This window comes from Bubalus bubalis, chromosome 1 (assembly GCF_019923935.1).
Source record: "Bubalus bubalis isolate 160015118507 breed Murrah chromosome 1, NDDB_SH_1, whole genome shotgun sequence".
NCBI lineage: Eukaryota > Metazoa > Chordata > Mammalia > Artiodactyla > Bovidae > Bubalus > Bubalus bubalis.
The window spans coordinates 152,339,155-152,363,444 of NC_059157.1; positions in this window are offsets into that span (position 1 = coordinate 152,339,155).

The following is a 24,290-nucleotide window of genomic DNA, read 5'->3' on the forward strand; positions in this document are numbered from 1 at the left end:
ACACACTAGCTCCCTGATTTTGGATAATTAAATTGGTATATTATGTACTCATAGGCTTTCCTGGTGGCTCAGACAGTGAAAAATCTGCCAGCAATGCAGGAGATCTAGGTTTGATCCCTGGGTTGGGAAGATAACCTGGAGGAGAAGATGGCAACCTACTCCAGTATTCTTGCCTGGAGAATTCCATGGTCAGAGGAGCCTGGCAGACTACAGTCCATGGGGTCACAAAGAGTCGGGCATGACCAAGCATCTAACATTTTAGGGCTCTTCCAAGGGTTAAAGTGTTTAATACAGTGCCTGGTACATAGTGTCCAATAAATATTTAGAGAAGGATAAGTGTGGTTATTACTTGAGTATACTTATCTTGTATCCTTTTGGTTTTATCTAAGAAATATCTAGGCCTAAGAATGCTAAATTGATTTCTCTGTTCGGTTCATCCTAGAAAGTTACAAAATAGGCTATTGGGGAGATTGATTACAGTAAGTCCTCTACATGTGAACCTTTAAGTTTCAGACTTTCAAAGATGGGAACATGCTACTACCCAGACATCACTGGATTGTTTTTTTCAAGAGGGCAGATCAGGCATGAGAGACACTGCAGCTTGCCCTCCATCTCCTATTGCTGATGGTCTATCAGCTCTACCATCTCCTACCTCCTCTCCTTCCTCCAGTCAGTAACTCTTCTTGTTGGTTCACTCAGTGTCAACCCCTGTGTGCCAGCTGTTGTACTGTACTGCTGTGCTTTTCAAGGTACAGTACTGTAAGATTGAAAATGTTTGTTTTTGTGTTTGTTTTTTATGTACGTATTATTTGTGTGAAAAGTATTAGAAGCCTATCACAGTAAGTACTATACAGTCGGTTGTGTTAGTGGGGTAACTAGGCTAGCTCTGTTGGACTTATGGACAAATTGGACTTACAAATGCGTTCTCAGAACAGAACTTGTTCGTATGTAGGGGACGTACTGTATTACCTACCAATAAAGAACTATCCCCATCTGCTGGCCACACTCAGAAATTAAAAATGAAAAGCTGTCCAAATATGGTTGTGGAAGAAGAAATATCTCATTTTGCATCTACCGTGACTTGTAGAATCTTTTCAACGGGGAGCACACCACTTTCCTCTCTCTTCCTCACACACCTGCAACACACTCAAACAACTTTCATCCTGTCACACCGTGCTGGCTTATTGTTGGTACACTTATTTAGTTGAGGCAGACATGTCTTTTCAGTTTAGAATTTAGACTTGTCTTAAATGCAGCCCGGACATGTTTCCCTTCCTTTCTGGCTTAATTGTCCCAGAGGCTTAGCCTCCCAAGTCTTGGATCTTTGTCCCAAGAAGGAGATTATCACTAATGGTTTTCTATGTTCCTCCTTAAGACTTAGTGAAGTCACCCACAAGAACCAACAGGCGTGGTATGTAACTTACATGCATTGTATTCCTAGCCATCATCAATGCTAAGCAGGAAAAACAAATCTCTTAATTGGTCATTCCATGCTTGGAAATGTAAGAGCTGATAAATGAGCTCTTGGGGAGAGTTCTAGTTACCTTCCATTTGGAACTAAGTCATCTCAGACTGAATTACAATCACAACTCTAGGTCTTGGTTTTTGAGTCTTGAACTTTCTGAGACCAGTGAATTTCACCAGAGCTTTTCTTGAGGTGCAGGAAAGTGGCAATCCAGATTCTGCTCTTTCTCTGTGACTCAGTTGGCTAGTGAGTTTGGAGGTTAACTGGAAGGTTGGTGGTTTGAGTCCACCCAGGGATGTGTCCTTTGGGGCTTCCCTGGTGGTTCAGGGTAAAAGAATCTGCCTGCCAATGCAGAAGACTCAAGAGATGTAGGTTTGATCCATGGGTTGGGAAGACTCCCCTGGAGGAGGAAATGGCAACCCACTCCAGTATTCTTGCCTGGAGAATTCCATTGTAGCCTGATGAGCTACAGTCCATGGGGGTCACACAAAGAGTCAGACACGACCAGGCACGCAGGCACTCATTGCTATAGGTCGCAGGGGAACGGCTTAGGACAGTGACTCAGGTCAGCGTGGCAAGAGGAGGAGCAGATGATGCTGAAAAAGAGCCTGCCGTTGCCTTTCTACATCAGAAGTGTCAGCCTCTTGGCCCTCTCTGGCCTTCTTGTTACCAGGGCAACCGCTAACTGAGTCTGCCTGAGAGGGAGCGACTCTTCTCTGCCTTCCAAGAAATTGCCAGTCTCCCCTCTCACAATCTCCGTGGCCTCACGGTGTACTGTTTCCCCCAGGATCTCTTCCTGAGCCCAGCAATCCAATAAAGAAAGTCCCTCGCTTCCCCATGCCAAGGGATAAGCTCTTCCTGTTCCACTGTTGCTGCCCACCCCAATCACCGCCTGTCACACTACCTACAAACCCTCTCACCATCCTCTCTCCAGCTTCTCCCACATCTTTTTTTCTGTTCTCTTGCCAACCTGCTGCTTCTCTTCCCACTCTCTCCTACTCTCTGTGCCTCCCTGATTCTTCTCATGTTCACTCATTCTTTCCTTCCACAGCATCACTCTTTACCCATGCTTTTGTAATGTGTTCAGACTGGCTTTTGTTCATTTAAAACACACCCTAATTTATTACGTCTTTTCCTCTGTGTTCCCATAATACTTGGTTCATGTTTATAATATAACACTCATCACAATATTCTATCTTTACTGTCTGTATCTTCCTAGTCCAGACTGAGGCCTCGTGGATAGCACGCCCTGTTTTTCTCATTGAATCCCCAGCACCAAATACAGCCCTGGCCTAGCTGGCACTTAGTTTGTTGAATGAAAGAATATCTGTGCTATTTCAAATCTTTGCTTGTTGATCAAATTTGCTCTAATGGTTGTTTTCCTTATACTTCATCTATGTTTAAGATTATTATTTTTTTTAAAGATTTTTTTATGTGAACCATTTTTTGTTTTTATTGAGTTTGTTATATTGCTTCTGTTTTATGTTTTGGTTTTTTGGCCATGAGGCATGTGGGATCCCAGCTTCCTGACCAGGGATCAAACCTGTACCACCTGCATTGGAAGCATAGTGACCTAACGACTGGATTGCCAGGGAATTCCCTAAAGATTGTTTTTAAATTCTCACTTTGAAGTAGTTTCAGACTTTCAATAAAGTAGTAAAAATAGTGGAAAAAATAATCATATATTCTTTACTCAGATTCCCCAAATGTGAGCATCTTACAAAAATATAGAACATTGATCAAAACCAGGAAGTAAATACTGATACAGTGCAATCAATCTATAGAACCTATTCAAATTTTATCAATTGTCTCATTAATGTCCATTTTCTGAATGAGGATCCAAATCCAGGATTGCACATGATACTAGGTCACCTAAGATCTCCTTAGTCCTTTTGAGTCTGGGTAGTTCCTCAGCCTTTATTTTTCATGACTTTGACATTTTGTAAAGATACTGGCCGGTTATTTTATAGAATGCCTTTCAAAATGGGTTTGTGTAATGTCTCCTCTTGCTTATATTCAGGTCTTATATTTCTGCTAATAATACCCTTCTCAGTGCATCGTATCAGAAGATGCATGATGTCTACATGTGCTGTTAATGATGTTCTTACGCCTATCACCTGGTTAAGGTGGTTCTGGCAGGTTTCCCCACTCTATGCTGATTGTTCTCCCTTTGTAATTAACAAGCATTTTGCAGGAATATGTAAATATGATGGTTCTGTCCACTGATTTTAGTATCCTTTGATGATTCTGGACTGCAGTGATTATTATGGTGGTTGTTTTCCAAATGGTGGCTTTCTATTTCCAAGGTTTAAAACAAGGCTGGGAAAATGGTTTGCCTGTGGTGAATCCTGCAGGACCCAGCCCCAGGAATGACCCTAGAACATTCTCTAAATGAGGCCTTAGCATTTAGTGTAGCACACTGGGTCACAGGTCTCTCTAAACATTTTAAGTCTATGGACTGCTCTTTTTCCTTTTCTCCCCCTTCCAGTCTCCCTCAAATCTCCTATTTGTGGATACAGAAAGGCTCTCCTGATGGGTGGTGGTGTTCCTGATGAGACACCAAGAAGGACTATCAGAAGAAAATTGATCACAACTTAATTATTAATTCATGCCCCTAAAGTACATACTGTGGAGATTAATGCTCCAAGTCAAAAGATCCTTGGCTCACAGTTTAGAACCACTGCCTTAAAGGACAGCTGCCTAAGATCAAGGCTGTGTATCACAAACCAAGACCTACTGTTTCCGTGGCACCACCTCCCCATCCATTCTGAGCTAAGTCACGAAACTGATGACCTTGGGGATCTTTTCCAGAGCATTCAGGAGAGCTGCTGATTCTGGGGGAGGGGTTGGAAGCCATATGAAATTATGAAGTGCCAAAACTGAGGATCCTTCACATAAGGTCTGTTAGCTTCCATTAGTCCCCGAAGCATGGAGTGTTTATTATGTAGACAAATTTCCCCATCCACAGACAGTGTGTCTGAGGAAAGAAAATCCTTCTTTAGCCACAATTGCAATAGTTAACTTTCAGTGTGACTGAATTTAGGTTGATTATTCTCTGGTTAGAGAGGTCGAGGTAGTGGAAATCTGCACACTTTTAGGGGACTGCAAAGCAACCACCTGGAGAAAGAAATGCCAACACACTCCAGTATTCTCGCCTGGAAAATCTCATACGAAGCCGGGCAGGCTACAGTCCATGGGGTCACAAGAGTTGGACACAACTTAGTGACTAAAACACACACAAAACAACCACCACCCAGAATTCCTAGCTGCATGAGGGTTCTTTAGGATAAACAGGTAAGTGGGCATTGAAATTTACAGTCAGCACTGAGATGAAGAAAAATAAACAATGGCTGTCTTGGGTGGTGGGGTCCTGAAGAGACTGAGGAAAGGGGAAAATTCTGTAGAAGCAAGAGAAAGTCAAAGATATGGCCCTGTTTCTAGACTTGGTTTCTTTAAAAAAAATTTTTTTTTAATAGTATTATTGAAGTTTAATTTCCATAGCATAAAACTCATTGATTTTAAGTATGTAGGTAGATCAGTTCCTTTAAATTTATAGATCTGTGTAACTGTCACAAAAATTCAATTTTAAAACTGTTCTGGAACTTCCTTGGTGGTCCAGCAGTAAGACTACTGCACTCCCAATGCAGGGGGTCTGGGTTCAATCTCTGATCAGGGAACTAGATCCTACATGCCACAACTAAGAGTTTGCAGGCTGCAACTAAAGATTCTACTTGTTGCAGCTAAGACCTGACATAGCCAAATAAATAAGTAAATATTAAAAAAAATTTTTTCTAATGCTACAACAGCTCACTCTTTCCACTTGTAGTCAATACCTATTCCCACCTCCAGCCCCAGGCAAACACTGATCTATTTCCTGTCTCCACTGATTTGCTTTACATAGACCTAGTTTCGGTGTTGGAGAGGAGTCTCTCAACTGAACTTCCTCCTCCCACTGCCCAAACAAGACCAACTGGCCAGAGTCTGGTTGAAAGACCTGTGATGCTTGGGGGTGGGGGTCTGGCTTTCTCCTGTGTGGGAGCGCTGTTGGCAGCGTGTCCTCTGGGACCCTTGGGTGACATGGCAGGGGCTGGCGGCATCCCCAGGTGACAGTGATGGAAGCAGGAGGAGTGAGAGTTCCAGGAGCACATGGGGTTGGAAATGGAAACCAATTCTGCTGTGATTAGAACCCACATCTGTGATTTTCCTCCACAGCTGGGATAACCCCTGGGGGAACAAAAGTTACATTCATGAATAAATTAAAAGCATGAGCTATTTCTTCTTTTTCTGTAACTCCTTAAAACTGATCATAATTGCTTTTGAAATCTGTGAGAAATAAAAAAGTCTTCCATAGGGTGGGAACAGGAACATCTTTATGTTCAAGTTGCAATCCCAAGTGAATTTTTCAGAACCCTCTGAGAATGAATTGCCTAAATACTTTGCAATAGCACAAAAGCTGTCTGTTATGAGAACCATATTCTAAACAGAGGCCTTCTTTAGAGCCATAGGACTGAGGTTATTCTTTGTAACTCATACATTCTTCTGGTCAGCAGTGGAAGACGTCCTTTTTCTTGGCCCTGTCCAAAGGGATGGCCCTGTCTAAAAAGGAACACTCTTTTCTCTCATTTCTCAATAGGGTCTTGGGGGCAAAGCTCTCATTTCACACTCTGAGCTTCGAGCTGACAGAGCCCCTTTAAGACTTGGCTTTACCAGCTGGGTTCTCTGAAAAAGTGGCTTCAGGGGACATTCGGACATACACGTCTCCACTGGGCACAGTGAAGCTGAAATAACCAGAGCACAGATGGAATGCTCTCTGGGCGCCAGTCATGGGGAAGAGGCTAGAAAAACACCATCCTTGTCCATCTCTGAGCATCACAGAACCAGGGCCACAGAGCTACACAAAGGCCACACCCTGGAGCTGTTGTTGGTGGGGGTTCTTACAGTGCGGCAGCGAAATGTGTTACTCAGGACCTGTGTGAATTCGGTCAGAGCTGACTATACCGCGGACTCATTTTGGGACCACTTGATTTGGAAAAGCATTTGAGAAGGCTTGAGATACCTGGGAGGGGGCTGAAGGGAGGGGGAATGACTAAGCCCCTGTCAAGGCTGTTTATATTAGTCAGATTAATGTTATTGTTTCCTGCACAGGAACCATAAGTTACACAGCCTCAAAGCCTCTATCCTCTTCTGGAATGAGCTGGGAACACACTGAGAAGAGAAGACAGGGCAAATTAGCCTCCTACTGAGTGTTATTCACTCATTCATTCATTCAGTTATCACCTTGCTGTTCAATGAATATTTATCAGGTGCCTAGTAAGTGGGAGGCACTATGCTGGGTGCCAGGAATGACAACAGTGAGCAAGATAGATGGGGTCCCTGCACTTGGGGGCTTCTTTTTCTAAAAACTGGGGTATAGTTGATTTACAATATTGTGTCAGTTTCTGATGTACAGCAAAGTGAATCAGTTATACATATACATATATCCATTCTTTTTTGGGTTCTTTCCCCATATAGATCATTCCAGAGTTCCCTGTGCTATACAATAGGTCCTATTAGTTATCTATTTTATATATAGCAGTGTGTATGTGTCGATCCCAGCCTTCCAATTTATCTGTCCTTCCCTTACCTTCTGCCTCCAACCCTCTACAACCATAAGTTTATTTTCTACATCAGTAACTCTATTTTTGTTTTGTAGCTAAGTTCATTTGTAGACTTTTTTTTTAGATTTCAGGGAAGCTTTTAAATATGATACATTCTAGATATTAAGTGTTAAAAGGGAGATAAGCTAAAACAACAGAAAGTGTTTGGGGAGGGCTGTCTTAGCAAGGGAAGTTCTTGCTGATCTGAACGGTAGGATAGAAACTATCATGTGAAAACCTGAGGAAGGAGGATTCCAGGCAATGGGATTATCTCAGGCAGAGCCCCTGTGATAGGACTGTGTTTGAAGAACAGGACAAAGGCTAGTAGGGCAGAGCTTAGAGAGCAGACCGAGGGCAGGCTAGAACTAGGAGTCCAGGTAAGGTGGGAGAGGAAGACAGAGGCAGGATCATGGAGGGCTTTGCAGACCATGGTAAGGAGTTTGGGTTTTGTTCTTCTGTTGTCATCCAGGCCAGTCTTTAAACATTGTCTTTCCTAGAGAACTCAGTTTCATCTAAAGTGTAAGGAAGCAACAGGGTGGGCAAGGCTCTGTAACCTCCTCCCACATCCCCATTTCAAACCAATATGCCTCCCTTCCTTTATCAGTTTTGTTCGCTCAAATGCTGTGTAGGATTTCACATCTTGAAGGTTTCATAGTGGTGGCAGATGAAAGCAGACATTCTTTCACTTCCCCATCAAGAGGTGCAGTTTATTTATCCTGGTCTTGAATCTGGGCTTTGATCAACGAATAAGTGCCAGAAGTGATGCTTTAAAAGCATCTTTAAGAGGATGGCAGCTCCCACTTCCCCCTTGACAAGTGGGCTCTTGGAGCCTCAGGCGCCATCTAAGAAGTCATCTAAGAAGACCACATGACAGACAGCCAAGAAAGCAGCCCACCAGGAGATCTGAGGCACCAACAATATGTCCCCAGTCAGGTTGTTCCAGCCAGCCCCTGGCCATCCGAGCCATCCTAGTGGCCCTGAAGACGCCATCTCGGATGTTCTGTCTCCAGCATACATCACATGGAGCGGGGATAACCCCATTCTGCTTGTCTTGTCAAGGACCTCAGAACTGCGTTCAAAATAAAATGCAGTTTCGTTCGTCTATGTTTTCCTGTCGTTAGTTACACAACAGTAGAAGACGGAAGGAAAGGTTTAAACAAAGAGTTTGAAAACCACTCCTCTGAGTAGAATCAATGATCCTACAAAGAACTCCAAGATCTTTTGTCTCCCAAGGTGGGAGAGATAGGGAGGAGAGTGGCCAGGGCAAGGACTTTGGAGGGTCCTGGAGTTGAATCATGACATAACTCAGCTTCTTCATTTCTAAAATGCAGATAATAATACACGCCTTGGAGGTTTAATGTGAGACTCAAAATCAGACACTTTAAGATCTTAGCATATAATAAGAGCTCATTGAATTATAATTATAGTGTGGTCATCAAGGCCCTTCCAATGAGAGGGCTTGAGACAGGTTGCTTGGGTTGGAAAACCTTCCTGTGGGGCCAGAGTTTGGTCACTACCAGAGTCCACATGAGACCACAGTGCAGATGGCAGTGAGAGAAAGGGCCATACCCAAACCTACTGTCGAATTTCCTTAAATGTTAACCTGTCATGCAGACACAGTATTTCATAACATTGAACTAGTATTGAGACCACTTTTTCTTTTTCAATTCTCTATCAATCCTGATAAAGTAAAAATGTAAGTGTTACTACAGCTTTAATACCTCTTTTAAATACTTGCTAATCTAATTCCTTTTTAAAAAGTTTTATCAGAGAGATCGAAACATACAATCTTAAATTTAGACCATTTGGCAGGCAACAGTATTTGCACTAACGTTGATATCATTGTTTTATTTTCACTGTATTTATTTTGACCCATTACTAGTTTCTTTTTTTTTTTCCCCTTGACTTAAAGATTTCTTTGAAAATAAATGAAGAACATGAAGAACAGGGAATCAGTTTAAAGTAGAATGTTAGATGAGAAATTGTACAAGTGGTGTGTGTGAGTGTGTGCTAAGTCGCTTCAGTCATGTACGACTCTGCAACTTCCATGGACTGTAACTCACCAGACTCCTCTGTCTATGGGATTCTCCAGGCAAGAATACTGGAGTGGGTTGCCATGCCCTCCTCCAGGGGATCTTCCCCACCCAAGGACTGAACCAGAATCTCTTATATCTCCTGCGTTGGCAGCTGGGTTCTTTACCACTAGTGCCACCTGGGAAGCTCTACAAGTGGTGTAAGACGTGGCCAGGATTTCAACAAAGGTCCATAGAAGACCTTTGCAAATGCTTAGTCGTCGGCCCTACGTTGGGTTGTCACAGTCAAGAAAAGCCGATAAACTCCCTGTGTGACTGAATTGTCCCTCTGCCACCTCTGAGGCCCAGGCAAACCACAGCCCTCTGGGATATAGAAGGGTCAGTCAGGGGTGGCAGGAGCAGAGGACAGCTTCATGGCTGAGGCTCTAACACACAGCTCTGGGCATCCAGGTGATGGCTTCTTGGTTTCCAAGTCCTTTTCAGAGCCTTGCTCACCCCAGAGCCACCACACGTGGCCTGGGACGCCTGCCTGGGCAGTTCTGTCGGCTCAGCTCTCTCTGACCTTCCCCCATCCCCCCCTCCCTTGTCTGCAGCTCTTGCTCCCCTAATGCGCTCAGCACTTTTAGCTGTTCTGTGATATTCTCAGAGGACACGGAGATGAGAGCCTTGCTGAAAATGTGCATCTTCTGCAGAAAAGGGCCACGGAACACTTAAGGGAGGAAAAGGACAAAAAGATCAAAGTGGTTTTGGAACAGAATAGAGGAGGGACTATAAAATTTGAATGAAGTGCCTGGAAAAAAAAAAAAAAGCAGGAGAAGGGAGCTAGCTTTGTTCAGTAGTTAGAGCTCAGAAGGGAGAAATGACAAGAACAAGGATGAGTGCCCTTTAAATTCAGGGCTTCTGAAACACTAGAAATATTAATGTCACTCTGATCAAAGCATGCAAACCTTTCAGTGTTGATCTGGAGCAGCAAGTGTGAGTGTAGCAGTTTTGTCAGTGACTCAGTGTTTCCACTTATCCTCCCAGGAATCTGTTTCCGGGTCACCTCCTCGGTGAGGCCTTCCAGGATCACACAGTTTAAAACAGTGCTCCCTTCTCTCTAGCTCCGGTTCCCCTGCATCTTTTCTCAGCAGACTTCCTACTTCTCGGAACTTTATTTGGTCATTTATTTACTGTCATTCTCTCCCCTTAAGACAGTAACTCCACAAAAGCAAGACTTTGCCTGTCATTGTGCCCCAGCTCCCCTGGCATGGAGGAGGCACCCAACAAATAAATATTGGGAAAATGGGGACTTCCTTGGTGGTCCAATGGTTAAGACACAGATCTTCCATTGCAGGGGGTACAGCTTTAATCCCTGGTTGGGGAATTAAGATTCTGCATGCCGCACAGCAAGGTCAAAAGAAAAAAATTGTTGGAAGAATGACTTCAACCAGCTGAGGTTTATGAACATATGTGAGATAATACTAGGAATAAAAGATGAGTTAGACATAAATTTTGCCCTAGAGGGACTGCCTAATATTGATAATAATCACTATCAGTTTGAGAGGGCTTACTACCTTTTAGGTACCTTTTATTTTCATGTTATTTTGACTTTGATAACTAAGGGTGATGTTATATAAACATATTTAACAGCAGGTATTGTACACAAACCCGTCAATACCATGAACTGGCACTCAGATATTAAATAACAATGCCAAGGTCTGAGGCCCAGGAAACCTTAGAATCAAAATTTGAGTGAAGGTGTGGCTGATTCCAACATACATTTCCTTAACCCACTACACGAGGATGTATTGTCGTGCTTGTAAAGATGTAGGGGCATCTACTGTGTGAACTGCAGTAACATGATCTCTGCTCTCAGAGGCTATACACCTGGCAGGGAAGCTGGGGACTTTGGGGCCAGACCGCCCTTGAGAACCAGCCCGATCCCCTCCCTCTGCCATTTTGGCTGCAGCAGGTGGGAGGGCCAAAATGCATACAAACAGAAGAGAGAAGCGGGAGGGAGGAGGAGGAGCTGGGCAAACAGGCAGCTCTGAGGCCTTTTACAGAAGCTGAGAGAACAAGCAGAGAGAGCCTGAGTCCTTGGTGGGCTTGCTGTTCTCCCCAGGGCATCTCCCTGCTCATTCCGAGAAGTCACCTCCACCTGTGGGCATTGGCTCCGAGTGGCAGCTGGCTGAGCTCTTCAGCAAAGGTTTTTCACTGCGTACAGTCACCAGCATCTCAGGTGAACAGTTATCACCGCAGTCAAAGGAAACTGGGACCTGTGCTGCCTGCCAGCTGCCTGCAGCCGGGTGTACACCGAGCTTGCACGTGCGCCCGTGAGTCCCCTCCTGGCCTTCCCTGCAGTCTGCTGTTAGCAGCAGAAGGGACTGCTTCATCTTTATTTTTCTTCTGTGGCAGTGGTCTCACCGTTCCATTTTCTTTTTTTTCCTCTTTTCGGCTTTTTTATAAGTGATGGCACTGCGGGCTCAAGGGTAACATGTTCCATCACGCCTTGAAAACAGGGCGGGTGGTTAAATCGTGTCTCCAGGTTCTCTGGTAATTGACAAGGTAGTCGTATTCCTTTACGGACTGACGTCACTGTCCCATTTTCAAGTTCAAAGTTCTAAGACAGAGGGCAATCTCTGACTTATCATGTCCAGTTTGACTTGAGCAACAATGGCAGTAAAGATTTGCTTTTATTAGAGTAAACCACTGAGAGCTCAGGTTGCTCTGTTGCTACAGCTCCGTGTTAATTACCTGGACTAATGTGTCTTGCTAATTACAGCTTGCTGAATCTGTCATAATTACTGCTAATAATAATATCTGTTGGGGAATTCCCTGGCAGTCTAGTGGGTAGGACTTGGTACTTTCACTTTAGTGGCCAGGGTTCAATCTCACAGGGAGCTAAGGGTTCAGTTCCCATGGGGAACTAAGATCCCATAAACCTCATAACAGTGGCTGGGGTGGGGCAGAGGTGAGGTGGGGTGGGTAATCTGTTGTACACTTTCAGTATTAGCAGGTTTGGCTTAAATGTCCATGGGCTTGGCTTATGGCATGATTTTATCCTGGGATTACTCTTTTTTTAAAAAAATAAATATTCACTTCATTAATTTTTAAAAATATCTTCAATGATTTTTATTACTCACTTTTCTTTTTTTAATTTTAGCTGTGCTTGGTCTTCATTGCGGCAGGCGGGTCTGTTTAGTTGCAGTGCGGACTTAGTTGCTCCATGGCATGTGAGGTCTTAGTCCCCTGACCAGGGATTGAACCCACATCCCTTGCATTGGAAGGGATTCTTAAGTACTGGACCACAAGGGAAGTCTCCCAGGGTTACTTTTGAGAAAGTAATGATGATAGAATTAAATCTGTGCTTTTGTCTCCTCAGTGACGTGGCACAAAACTATTCTATAGCTTCCAAACGTATCTCCGTAGATTCTAAATATCACCTGAGTAAACAGACATTTTGGTATTTACCCTGCTGAGTGAAGTCACTCAGTTGTGTCCAACTCTTTAAGACCCCATGGACTGTAGCCTACCAGGCTCCTCTGTCCATGGGATTTTCCAGGCAAGAGTACTGGAGTGGGTGGCCATTTCCTTCTCCAGAGGATCTTCCCGACCCAGGGATCGAACCCAGGTCTCCCGCATTTTAGGCAGATGCTTTACCATCTGAGGCACTAGGGAAATCCTCTTTACCCCACTAGGCACATAGCATTCTCCCTGTGTTACCTTGGGAAGATTAACTAACTTGTCCACCATAGTCACTGAGCAGTGGAGGAGGGAAGCTCTTATTCCAAAGCTCATTCCACAGGGCCCTGCTGCCTTGCCTTGTATGTTGCATCTATTTAATTCCCTATGAGAGATAATCCACAAAGGGAGAATACTCAGTTATTAACCTCAAGGAGAGGAGGGACCAGATGAGGTCACTAGGTGAACCTGGATAAGACAGTTTAAAGGCAATATTAAAAAGCACCAGTGTGAAGGGAACCTTTGAAATACTGCAGGCACCCATTCAAGGGGAAAGAAAGAAGCTTGACTGTCTAAGAGCACAGGCTTCCCAAAGCTTAGAGAGTTGAGGGAGGCCAAGAAGCATAGAAAAGGTATGGGCAAGAGGGCAAAGGAAAGGTCTGTACAAGGGAGCATACTTACAAGGCCTGCAGAGGGACCCAGCCTGAGACACTTAAGGACAGAGGGAAGACTAGTTTGGCAATTATTGTAGGCTTTGTGGAGATGAGTGTGTGGAGGCCCAGGGACAGTGGGCTGTGGAAGGCTGGCTGAGGAGTTTGGATTTGACCTTGAGGCAGAGCCAGGTCACAGAAAATGACGAGGAAGGAATCAGTTTGCTGAAGAAGTATCTGAGGCAGGTTGGACTGCTGAGTTTTCTTTGAAAGTAGAATTGATCTGCAGGCAGTTACTTCCTCTACAGTATGGAGGTGCTGGACCAGACAGCCTCTGTTAGTTAGCCCTGGTGACTAGGAGCTCTTACCTTATGTTTACCCTGTCGTAATTTTCATAAAGCCATTCTGTTCTCTTTTAAAAAAATTTTTTGGAAGATGTCTTGGGTTATGTAATCAGATATCTTTTCTAGGGTCTTTAGTTATGAGGGAACACAAGCCATCTAATCTACTTTTTATGAGACATGATTGCCTGTTCCTATATTTTGGCCAGAACCTCATGTCTCATGGAGCACAGTTCCCTTAGGCTGCAGTGAGTGAGCATTAGATTTGGAAGACCTAGGAGACATAAATGTTCAAATATCACCTCTTTGAATACACACTGAAATATTTGTGGATGAAATGATAGACCATCTGTGAAGTGGATAAGGTATATAGTTGAAACCAGATGGACTACAACCTGATCATTGTTGAAGCTGGCTGATGGTATGCAAAGTTTCACTAGAGTGAATATTTTATAGGAGTAGTTAATCTACAATTGTGCATTCATTTCAGCAAAGTATCAGTTATATCCATACTTTTTAAGATTCTTTCCCCACATAGATCATTACAGATCTGTGCCTTCTGCATTAGCAAGTGAATTCTTTACCACTGAGCCACCAGGGAAGCCTCATACACTGTGGTATGTATATGTTCATTCCAATCTTCTAATTTATCCCTCTCCCCACTTTCCATCTTGGTAACCATAAGTTTGTTTTTTTACACCTGTAACTCTATTTCTGCTTTGTAGATAAGTACACTTGTACCTGGGCTTTCTGGTGGCTCAGACAGTAAAGAATCCGCCTGCAATGATGGAGACTCTGGTTCAGTCCCTAGGCCAGGAAGATCTCCTGGAGAAGGGAATGGCTACCCACTCCAGTATTCTTGCCTGGAGAATTCCAAGGACAGAGAAGCCTGGCAGGCTACAGTCCATGGGGTCGCAAAGAACCAGACATGACTGAGCGACTAACACTTTCACCTTCACTTCACACTTGCATTGTTTTTTCAGATTCCACATATAAACAGTATCATATCTATGTCTTTCTCTGTCTGACTCATTTCATTTAGCATGACAATCTGTAGGTCTAGCCATATTGCTGCAATTGCCATTAATTCAATCTTTTCCATGGCTGAATAATGGAATACATTGTATATATGTACCAAATCTGCCTTATCCATTTCTCTGTTGATGAACATTTAGACTGCTTCCATGTCCTGGCTATTGCAATGAACATTGGGGTCCATGTATCTTTAGAATTATGGTTTTCTCCAGATATATGCCCAGGAGTGGGATTGCTGGATCATATGGTGAGTCTATTATTAGTTTTTTAAGGAACTTCCATACTGTTCTCCATAGTTTTCCTGACTACTTTTGTTTGCTTAAAATTTTTCCATCATAAAAAGTTAAAAAAGAAGCACACATACATCTTTGTTTCAGGCTGCAATGTCTAGGAAACCAAACTGTTGAGTATCCACAAAGCAGGATCCCAAAGCAATCTTGAGATGTGGGAAAGTCAAGTTGATACAACAAAATCATTTACTGTACGTGGGAGAGTCTCTCTGAGGACACTGGCCTTGGGTGACTTGTTGACAAGAATCTCTCCCTTTATAGTGATCTGTTATTTTCCTGCCTGCTTGAAGACTCCGCCTTCCACTTCTTTCCTTTCTGTTTCTTTGTTTGTAAGTTAACTTTCTCCCATGGGCAGACAGAACTGCTTTTTCAAGAACCATAAAGGGACGACAGAACCCTCCAAAGCAGTGGTTTTCCTTTTTATAAAACCACAACTCAGAGTAAGAACTATACTCTTTGTCATCACATACAAACACAAGTGACACGCAAGTGTCACAGAATAACAGCCTTTACTCGGTGGGATGCGAAAGTGAAAGTGTTAGTCGCTGAGTCTATCTGACTCTTTGTGACCCCATGGATTGTAACCCGCTAAGCTCCGATGTCCATGGAATACTCCAGGCAAGAATACTGGAGTGGGTTGCCATTCCCCTCCCCAAGGGATCTTCCTGACCCAGGGATTGAACCCAGGTCTCCTGTGTTGCGGGCAGTCTCCTGCATTGAGGGCAGATTCTTTACCATCTGAGCCACTCAGTGGGATACATTCAGATATTTTTTGTTCAGCTCTATTCTAGTCAGTTCTATTCCGATATTTTGAAAGGCTGTTGTGATCCACCAAATTGATTTCAGGATCACTAATGTGTTGCAGCCTGCAGTGTTAAAAAATGGTTAATAAAGGATACAGTGTGGAGGAAACTTAACATTTAAAACATCTGGCCTGGGGTTGAAGTCATAGACAGCTGGATTTCATTTGTATCTGACAGTGGAAAAGGCCTCCACACTTTTTTAAATGGGCGGAAGGTCAGATCTATAATGCTTGCCAAGGATTGACTAAAGTATTAAATTTCAGCAGATGTGTTAATTGATGTACCCATCAACAGCGAGTGATCATCGCTGCACATAGGCTTAGAATTGGTTTTGGTGGAACTGGGCTTAGCCACGTGCTGTTTTATAATGGTAAAAAGCGGGTAGCCCTGTCTTCACACCCCACTATGGCTATTCCTTGGAGGGGACACCAGACAATGGTGTAAAGCTGTGCATGTCCTTTCTAACCAGAGGGACCTGAATTTGAACCCCACCAACTACTAACCATGTGACTTTAGACACATCAGTTAACTTCTCTGAATCTCAGTTGTTGGTTTTTTTTTTATCAGAACAGAGTTGGTTCTGCATTAAATAAGATAATATATTTAATGATAAGATAATATCATTAAATAAATATTTATTATTAAATATCATTAAATATATCATAAATATCATTAATGATATTATTTAACATATCATTAAATATCATTAAAGAGACACCAGCAGGGATGGTGTCTCTCTCATTATGGAGGTTGGCCAATGTCAACACACAAGACCTGGTGTAAACAAGGCACTGAAGGAACAACCAGTTTCTGAGTGTCCACTAAATCTTTTTTCATAAAATTATGGCCAGTGATCTATTTCATGGACAAAATAACTTCTATGTCCTATGGCAGATTGTCTCTTAAAGTCCCTATTGTATTTTCTCCTGGCTGTTTAAACATTAAATGAATTGCCCTATAATTTCCAGTATTTTATATTTTAGAACAAGGATTTCAAGGTTTTTTTTTTTTTTTTTTTTTGAGAACAAATATAGTTTGGGTGCTTTTTCCATGTTCCTCAAAATATTCCAAGTGCACACTGGTATGTACTCATTACTTCTAAAGCCTGGTCTTACCCAGATGTAAATGGCTGAAGATTTCCCTTAACACAAAGAATGCCATGCATTATGGTTTTCACTTCCATTTAACCAGATTAAATATTTGGCTAAGTGCTTTATGCTCTGATTAGAGGTGTCTATATATGAAGTGCTCCTCGAACAAAAGTTACGGGTAATCAAATGTAATTTAATTGAATCATGTTCCATAATTAAGGCAAAACCACTTCACTTAAATAATTATCTTGAAGTGTTTGCAGTAGCAGGGTTATGATTTGCCTTTATTTCCTCTATGTTACTAGTGTTACCTGATGACAAAATTATGGTGACATGCTGCTCTACAGAAACTTCAGGTTCAGCCATTTAGGGTTCCAGGCCATGCGAGGACTGCCCAGCTGCTTTCTCAGAAGGTGTCAAAGAGCAGTAATCATTGGATGGAGTTCCTCCCTATGGTTTCTTCATAAGGTTGAATTAGCATTCAAAACAGAGCCCTCTGGAGCGAATATGTTCAGATTCCACAAACATAGTCACAAACACTGGAAGAGACATCACTCACAGATTTTTTTAGAATAGGGATTACCAAACCACTACTGATTTGAGATGCTGTAGTCATTGGGGTGGCAGCTACAGGTGAGACCAATGCAAGATTCAGTGTAGGTAAAGGAGTAGATAGTATATGTTAGTTAAGCATGTAACAGAAAAGTCAGTTGACCGTGGCCACCATGATTAAATAGTTGTAAGTAGGTGGTTATTTGTTTTGGTTCAGTAGGTCAAAAATATCATCTAAGCACTTGGATACTTTCTCTTTCCAGATTGCCATCTTTAGTGCGATGGCTTCATCCTTGACTCATCATCTTGTCACTAGCTGCAGTTCCAGCCATGCATCAGCACCCCAGGAGACAAAAAGAGAAGGGAGGCAGGTAAACCACATATGTCACTTTTCATCAAGAGAACACAAGGCTTTCCCACACTCTGTCCAGCAGACATCTGCTTAGATCTCACTCACGAACTGGGTTGCATTCTCCCCATACCCCTGCCACCCCACCACTCAGGGAGGCTGGACAGTGGGGAACAGGACTTTCATGTTTGTCTTAGACTTACTGTTATCAGAATAAATACCCTCTTTCATTCCTACCTTAAAAAAAAACCCTCAAATTTCATAATACTCCTTTATCCTGAAAGGCAATGACTAGATCATATAACCCATTTATAGCCATCATTTGAAAATAATGCCCTAGCTGCAATATAAAAATAAGAAATAAGAGGAAAATAATTTATGATACAATGTGTACATTTCAATGCATAATTGACTCGGTATGACTCCACCAGTAGACAGAATGTCAGAGTCAGATGTTGCGCCTGTTTCAAAGGAATAGTTGAGAAGAAAAGAGAAAGAAGATCAGAAGATATTCCATAGAAAAAGTACAGGAAAATCCAGTGCAAGTTTAAGTAGTAACAAACCAGACTTGTCTGAATATAATTAAAAAAAGAGAGAGAGAGGGAAAACCTTAATTGTCCAGACAAATGACAGAATGTTAAAGTGGAGACAATGAAGACTAGGATATTCTCTCAAGTGAGCTGAGCCTTATTGCTAAGTGCAGCATCAAAAATAATTCTTTCTTTATGACATGGAACATCCACTGGGGAAGTACCACAAAAAACCCTTCTCCTAGCGTGAATGCTTCATATCTCAAGATCTATGCTTAGCCTTGAGGATCTACACAATTTTGTTTCAAAAAGCACTCTAATAAAAGATATTCAAGGAAAAAAATCATAATAAAAGGGACTGTGCATGCCTGCCAAGTCGTTTTTAGTCTTGTCCAACTCTTTGCGACCCTATGGACTGCAGCCCATCAGGCTCCTCTGTCCATGGGTTCTCCAGGCAAGAATAATGGAGTGGGTTACCATGTCCTCCTCCAGGGGATCTTCCCAACTCAGGGATCAAACCCAGGTGACCCATACTGCAGGCAGATTATTTACCATCTGAGCAACCAGGGAAGCCCAAAAGAGACTATGGAGTAAATCAACTATACCTCAAAAATAAATGAATAAATAAATAAATAAATACTTCTTCCAATAATAAAAGGGGGAGAAAAGGCTGTAGAGAAGCTGTTTGGTACAATTCCGGCAAGAGGATCAAAATGAGGGTGAAAAACAACTGGCAACCCCCAAATAAATATCATTATTCTCACAGCATAGATTTATCATTTCATTAAACAAACAAGCAAAAATTTCAAATATGGGATGACAAAGTTGGAATCATTTTGAAAATGACTCAAGTTATAAATTTAAGTCAGATTCCTGTGTCACGAATCTCACCGTGCTTAATCATCTTTGATTTCTAAGTCTATTCACAGGGACTCACATTCCTTCTGTGACTTACTCGCATGTGGCAGTTACCGAGGCGTACTGATGTCGGGGTGTGGCGCTGTCAGTTCAAATACAAAGAGCGACGCCCAGCAGTGATGTAATCTTCTGTAATAGTGAACAGCTCCTGTGAATTTCAAAACATAGTAAAAACATGATAAAGCATAGCACAATCATTCCTCAATTTATACAATATCTGCACTCCTGGAAAATGTCAGTGTGCATTAAAGCTACAGAACAGATACTCTGTATGTGAAATGGAGTTAGATTCTTGGTCACAGAGAATAGTTTCCTCACCTATATGAATTTCCAGTGGGCAATAGAAGGATATTCAGGGCTGGCCTTTATGCCAGGGAATTCCCATTGCAGGGCATCCATCACCCCCGCCCCCACTCTCTTGTACCCCCCTCAGTGGTTCAGACATTTACATACACACTTCTAATACACATTTTCTTAACTTTCCTGGAGAACCACTAGCTTAAGTGAAGCATGGTCCACATTGGGTTTCACACAATGGCCCCAAGGAACAAAATCAGGGTTCTATAGGCAAGGAGGAAGGGGGACAGATACTGGGCAGCAAGTAATGATATTTGTGCCACAGGGAGGGAGCTCAAGCAGGTCCCTTTTGAAAGCCCTCATCTTACAGGAGGAGAAAGTGGAGGGATGAACATCCACAAGGAAATCAGAGATGGTGATGGGAGGCCCTGAGGTGGGTGTGAGATCTCAATCTCACCAGCACCAGAGCCCTGTCTGGTGAGAAACCACCTCCATCAGAGGCCCCCATGGATCTTGGGCTGCCCAACAAACCCAAAAAAGGAATGTTTTCTTAAAAAAAGGTTTTATTTTATTTTAATTAATTGATTAATTTTTAAATTGCACTAGGTCTTTGTTGCTGTGCGAGGGCTTTCTCTAGTTGCAGTGAGCAAGAGCTACTCTCCGTTGAGGTACACTGGCTTCTCCTGTTGTGAAGCACAGGCTCTAGGCACGTGGGTTTCAGTAGTTGCAGCACTCGGGCTCGGTAATCATGGCTCCTGGGCTTGGTTGCGCCTGAGCATGCAGAATCATCCCAAACCAGGGACCAAGCCCGTGTCCCCTGCATTGGCAGGCAGATTCTTATCCATTATACCACCAGGGAAGTCCCAGAAAAGGAACTTCTACCCAGGACACAACTGCCACACACCAGCCGCCAGGCTCCACCTACTAACCATTTGTAAGCAGGCTAATCTGGAAAAGCAGAACTCAAGAGAATCTCAAATTGTTTCCCTTTCTAGGCCTGTAGGATTTGACCAGGAAGCCACACAATTGCTGCTAGAATTTATCTCACCTAATCCATGCTGGACACGTAGGGACAGCCTCTCTACATGGAGAAAAACCACTGGACATATTTAGAATATATTTTTAAGACAAAAAAGGTGCCTGTCTTGAGAAATCAAAGCTATAATATTTCCTTCTGAAAGTATTAATACTTCAAGCCATTGAAAGCTAAAAAGTGAAAGTCGCTCAATTGTGTCTGACTCTTTGCAACTCCATGGACAGTAGTCCACCAGGCTCTTCTGTCCATGGAATTCTCTAAGCAAGAATACTGGAGTAGGTAGGCATTCCCTTCTCCAGGGGATCTTGGAGAATCAGTCATCGAACTTGGAGACCCAGTCATTGAGCCTAGGTCTCTTGCATTGCAGGTGGATTCTTTACTGTCTGAGCCACCAGAGAAGCCCACTTCCTGTCATTAGGCAGTCATTAGGAAGCCCTAAACCACCTCTGATTATATTCTCAGAGAGTCAGTGGCATGTTGCACCCAAGACAGGGCAGAAAGCAGATAAAAAAGAAGCAGGAGTGGGGGCAGGAAGATTGTTTATGGATAAAAGACACAACCACTGCATTTGGAAATGCTGTGAACATGGCTGATGCTAACTAAGTTAGGGCAAGAAGACAAATGAGGCATTTTCCCACAGTTGAATAGAGACAAAAATGGCACAGAGAAGAAGGAAGCCATGATGACCCAACTCAGAATATTTAAATGTATGGAAGAAACTTCCAGAATGAGAAAATGACAGAAGCAGTAATTAAATCTGAATGGAAAGTTACTGTTCTTTTACTTTGCTTTCCCTTCAAATTTGCATGGAATGTGCTACTTATAAACTTGGAAAATCACAAATTACAAAAAGCATGCAATTTAGACAAGAATATCTGTCTAGCAGTCCTATTTCCTCTGTTTTTTGGAAGAAAAATCATTAAAGAGCTAAGGGGGGAAATCCCGGGCTGAAAGCTGGAAACCATCAGAAAAGATAGTTTCAACCAATGGTAAACAATTGCTGGAAAAGCCATGTCTTCCTGTTACTTGTTTGCTCTCAGCTTCCCCCCACATCAGGGGAAAGCGGAACCAGTTTTGTTGTCTATAGTCTTCCTCCTGAGTAGGCTTATTTCATGGATCAGGGCTTCCAAGCAGAGGGGACCCAACCTTGCATTGTTTAATTCTAGACCATCTTGCATAAACATCTAGGACCCTGTGTCGGGGGCTGTGAGCTGTCCTAGCTAAGGGGAAAATTGTAAGAGAGTAATGCTGAGATGTCTGTGACTTTTATGCAGTGGGGGCTCTAGGCCTCCCACCCCAGGGAAGCTCTGGCTTCAGTGATTGGTCATCAGGTATTCAACCTTCCCTGGTGGCTCAGATGGTAAAAAAATCCACCTGCAATGCAGGAGAACTGGGTTCGATCCCTGGGTTGGGAAGATCTCATGGGGAAGGGCATGGCAATCCTCTCCAGTATTCTTGCCTAGAGAATCAGCATGGATAGAGGAGCCTGGTGGACTACAGTCCACGGGATTGCAAAGAGTTGGATATGACTGAGCGACTAAGGACAGCATCAGGTATTTAGGTCTTAAGATGGGGCCTCAGTGCAACTCACCACCAGAAAAAGAGCTGGGATCATTGACTCTGTCAAAGTCGTGTAAGAAAAAAAGAGTCCCTTACTGCATGGACTGGTCCACAGTTTTCTTTTAAGGAGAATTAGTGAGATGTTTAATTTTCTCATGGCTATCAATGAAACCAGCATAATCACCTAAGTATTCCCTTGCAGCATGCCAGTGAGCCTTTGCCTTAAGGCTTGTTGCCCCTGAGAGGAAGCACAGACACTGATATGTATATTTTTAAAAATATTTACTTATTTGGCTGTGCTGGGTCTCAGCGGTGGCACACGGAATCTTCACTTGTCACGTGTGGGAAACAGTTCCCTGCCTGGGATAGAACCTGGGTCTCCTACATTGGGAGTGTGGAGTCTTAGCCACTGGTCCACCCAGGGAGTCCTAGCACTGATGTTTTTAAGTGAATAACATGGACTGTCTTTTTTTTCATATCTGGATATGAAATGCATCAATCATGTGGCTAATAACTGATTAGAATTCCAGTCTTTTTCTTCAACATAATAAGCCTTAGATATATTTTAACAGTGTTGAAAATACCAGCATGTTGCAAACCCAGAAAGAGTCATTATTGTGACCTCTGCCTTAATGCTAGTTTGGTCAGGTATAGAGTTCTGTTCGTAACTGCTGAATGGGTAACCAAAATGTGATGTCTAGCAATAAAAAGAAATGAAGTACTGATACATGCTACTGTATTGCTTGAACCTTGAAAACACACTATGTGAAAGAAACCATTCACAAAGGCCCACATATTGTATGATTCTCTTATTGGAAATGCAAGTCAAGTCTAGAAAGACAGAAAGTAGGTTACTAGTTGCCTAGGGGTGAAGCTAGGGAATAATGGCTAAGGGTATGGATTATCTCTTTAAGCTGATGAAATGTTCTAAAATTGATTGTGGTGATAGGTGTATAACTGTGTGAAAATGTTAAAAGCACTGAATTGCACTTTTAAATGGTTACATGATATATAAATTGTATTTTAATATAACTGTTCAAAAAAAAAAAAAAATCAGCCCCAGGCAGTCACTCTTTTCTAGGCATGTGCTTGTATTTAGCATTCTTGAAGATTCCTGGCTTTCTCCTGCTTTTGAGGCCTCACTTTTGTTGTCCTGTTTGGAATCTCTTTCTCTCTCTTTAAAAAAAAAATTGAAATCAGCTTTTCATTTGACTCTCAGCTCTGCTCACTTGCTTAATTTTGGCAAGTCTGCAATCTTGGGTGAGAAATCCTTCTTCCTGCTCCAGCTCCCTACCCCTACCCCTGCTGCTGCTGCTGCTGCTAAGTCACTTCAGTCGTGTCAGACTCTGTGAGACCCCATAGACAGCAGCCCACCAGGCTCCCCTGTCCTTGGGATTCTCTAGGCAAGAACACTGGAGTGGGCTGCCATTTCCTTCTCCAATGCAGGAAAGTGAAAAGTGAAAGTGAAGTTGCTCAGTCGTGTCCAACTCTTAGCGACCCCATGGACTGTAGCCCACCAGGCTCCTCCGTCCATGGGATTTTCCAGGCAAGAGTACTGGAGTGAGGTGTCATTGCCTTCTCCGACCCCTACCCCTACCCCAGTGTCAAAGGCAGCCTTCCCCATGATCTTGCATAACAGATGAGGAATTCAGAGAGAAAGACTTGCAACTCACCTCCTTAGTGGACAAAGGAACCAAGATATTTGCCCTCACCACCACCACCCTCTGGAGAATACTGTGTTTTCCAAAGCAACTTTCCCACTCACTCCTGTACCTGCTTTTCACAGTAATCCTTTGAAGTGAACAGGGTGAGAATTATCATCCTTGCATTACAGATGAGGAAACCAAGCTCAAAGAGCTGAGCTAATTTGTTCCCCAGTCACACATCGGATCACACAACTCAGATCTTCTAATTGTAGCTTTATTATTCTTTCCACCCAACATGAAATTCTTTCAGGTGAATCCTTTACTCTAAATACATTTATTTCTTGCATCCCTGCTCTTCCTGCATATTTATTGAGCAATTACTGCAGACAAATTGAGAAAAAAGTTCCTAGTCCTATAGACTATTAGAGAATGGAGACATGCCTACCTCCTTGTTGGTCAGCTGCTCAGTCGTGTATGACTCTTTGTGACCCCATGGACTGCAGCACGCCAGGCTTCCCTGTCTTTGCTCAGATAAAATCTCCACTCCATACTAGCCTCATGTCTACTATCCCCCACTACTTCCTACTCATCTACCGTGACTTTTGTCTCCTCTC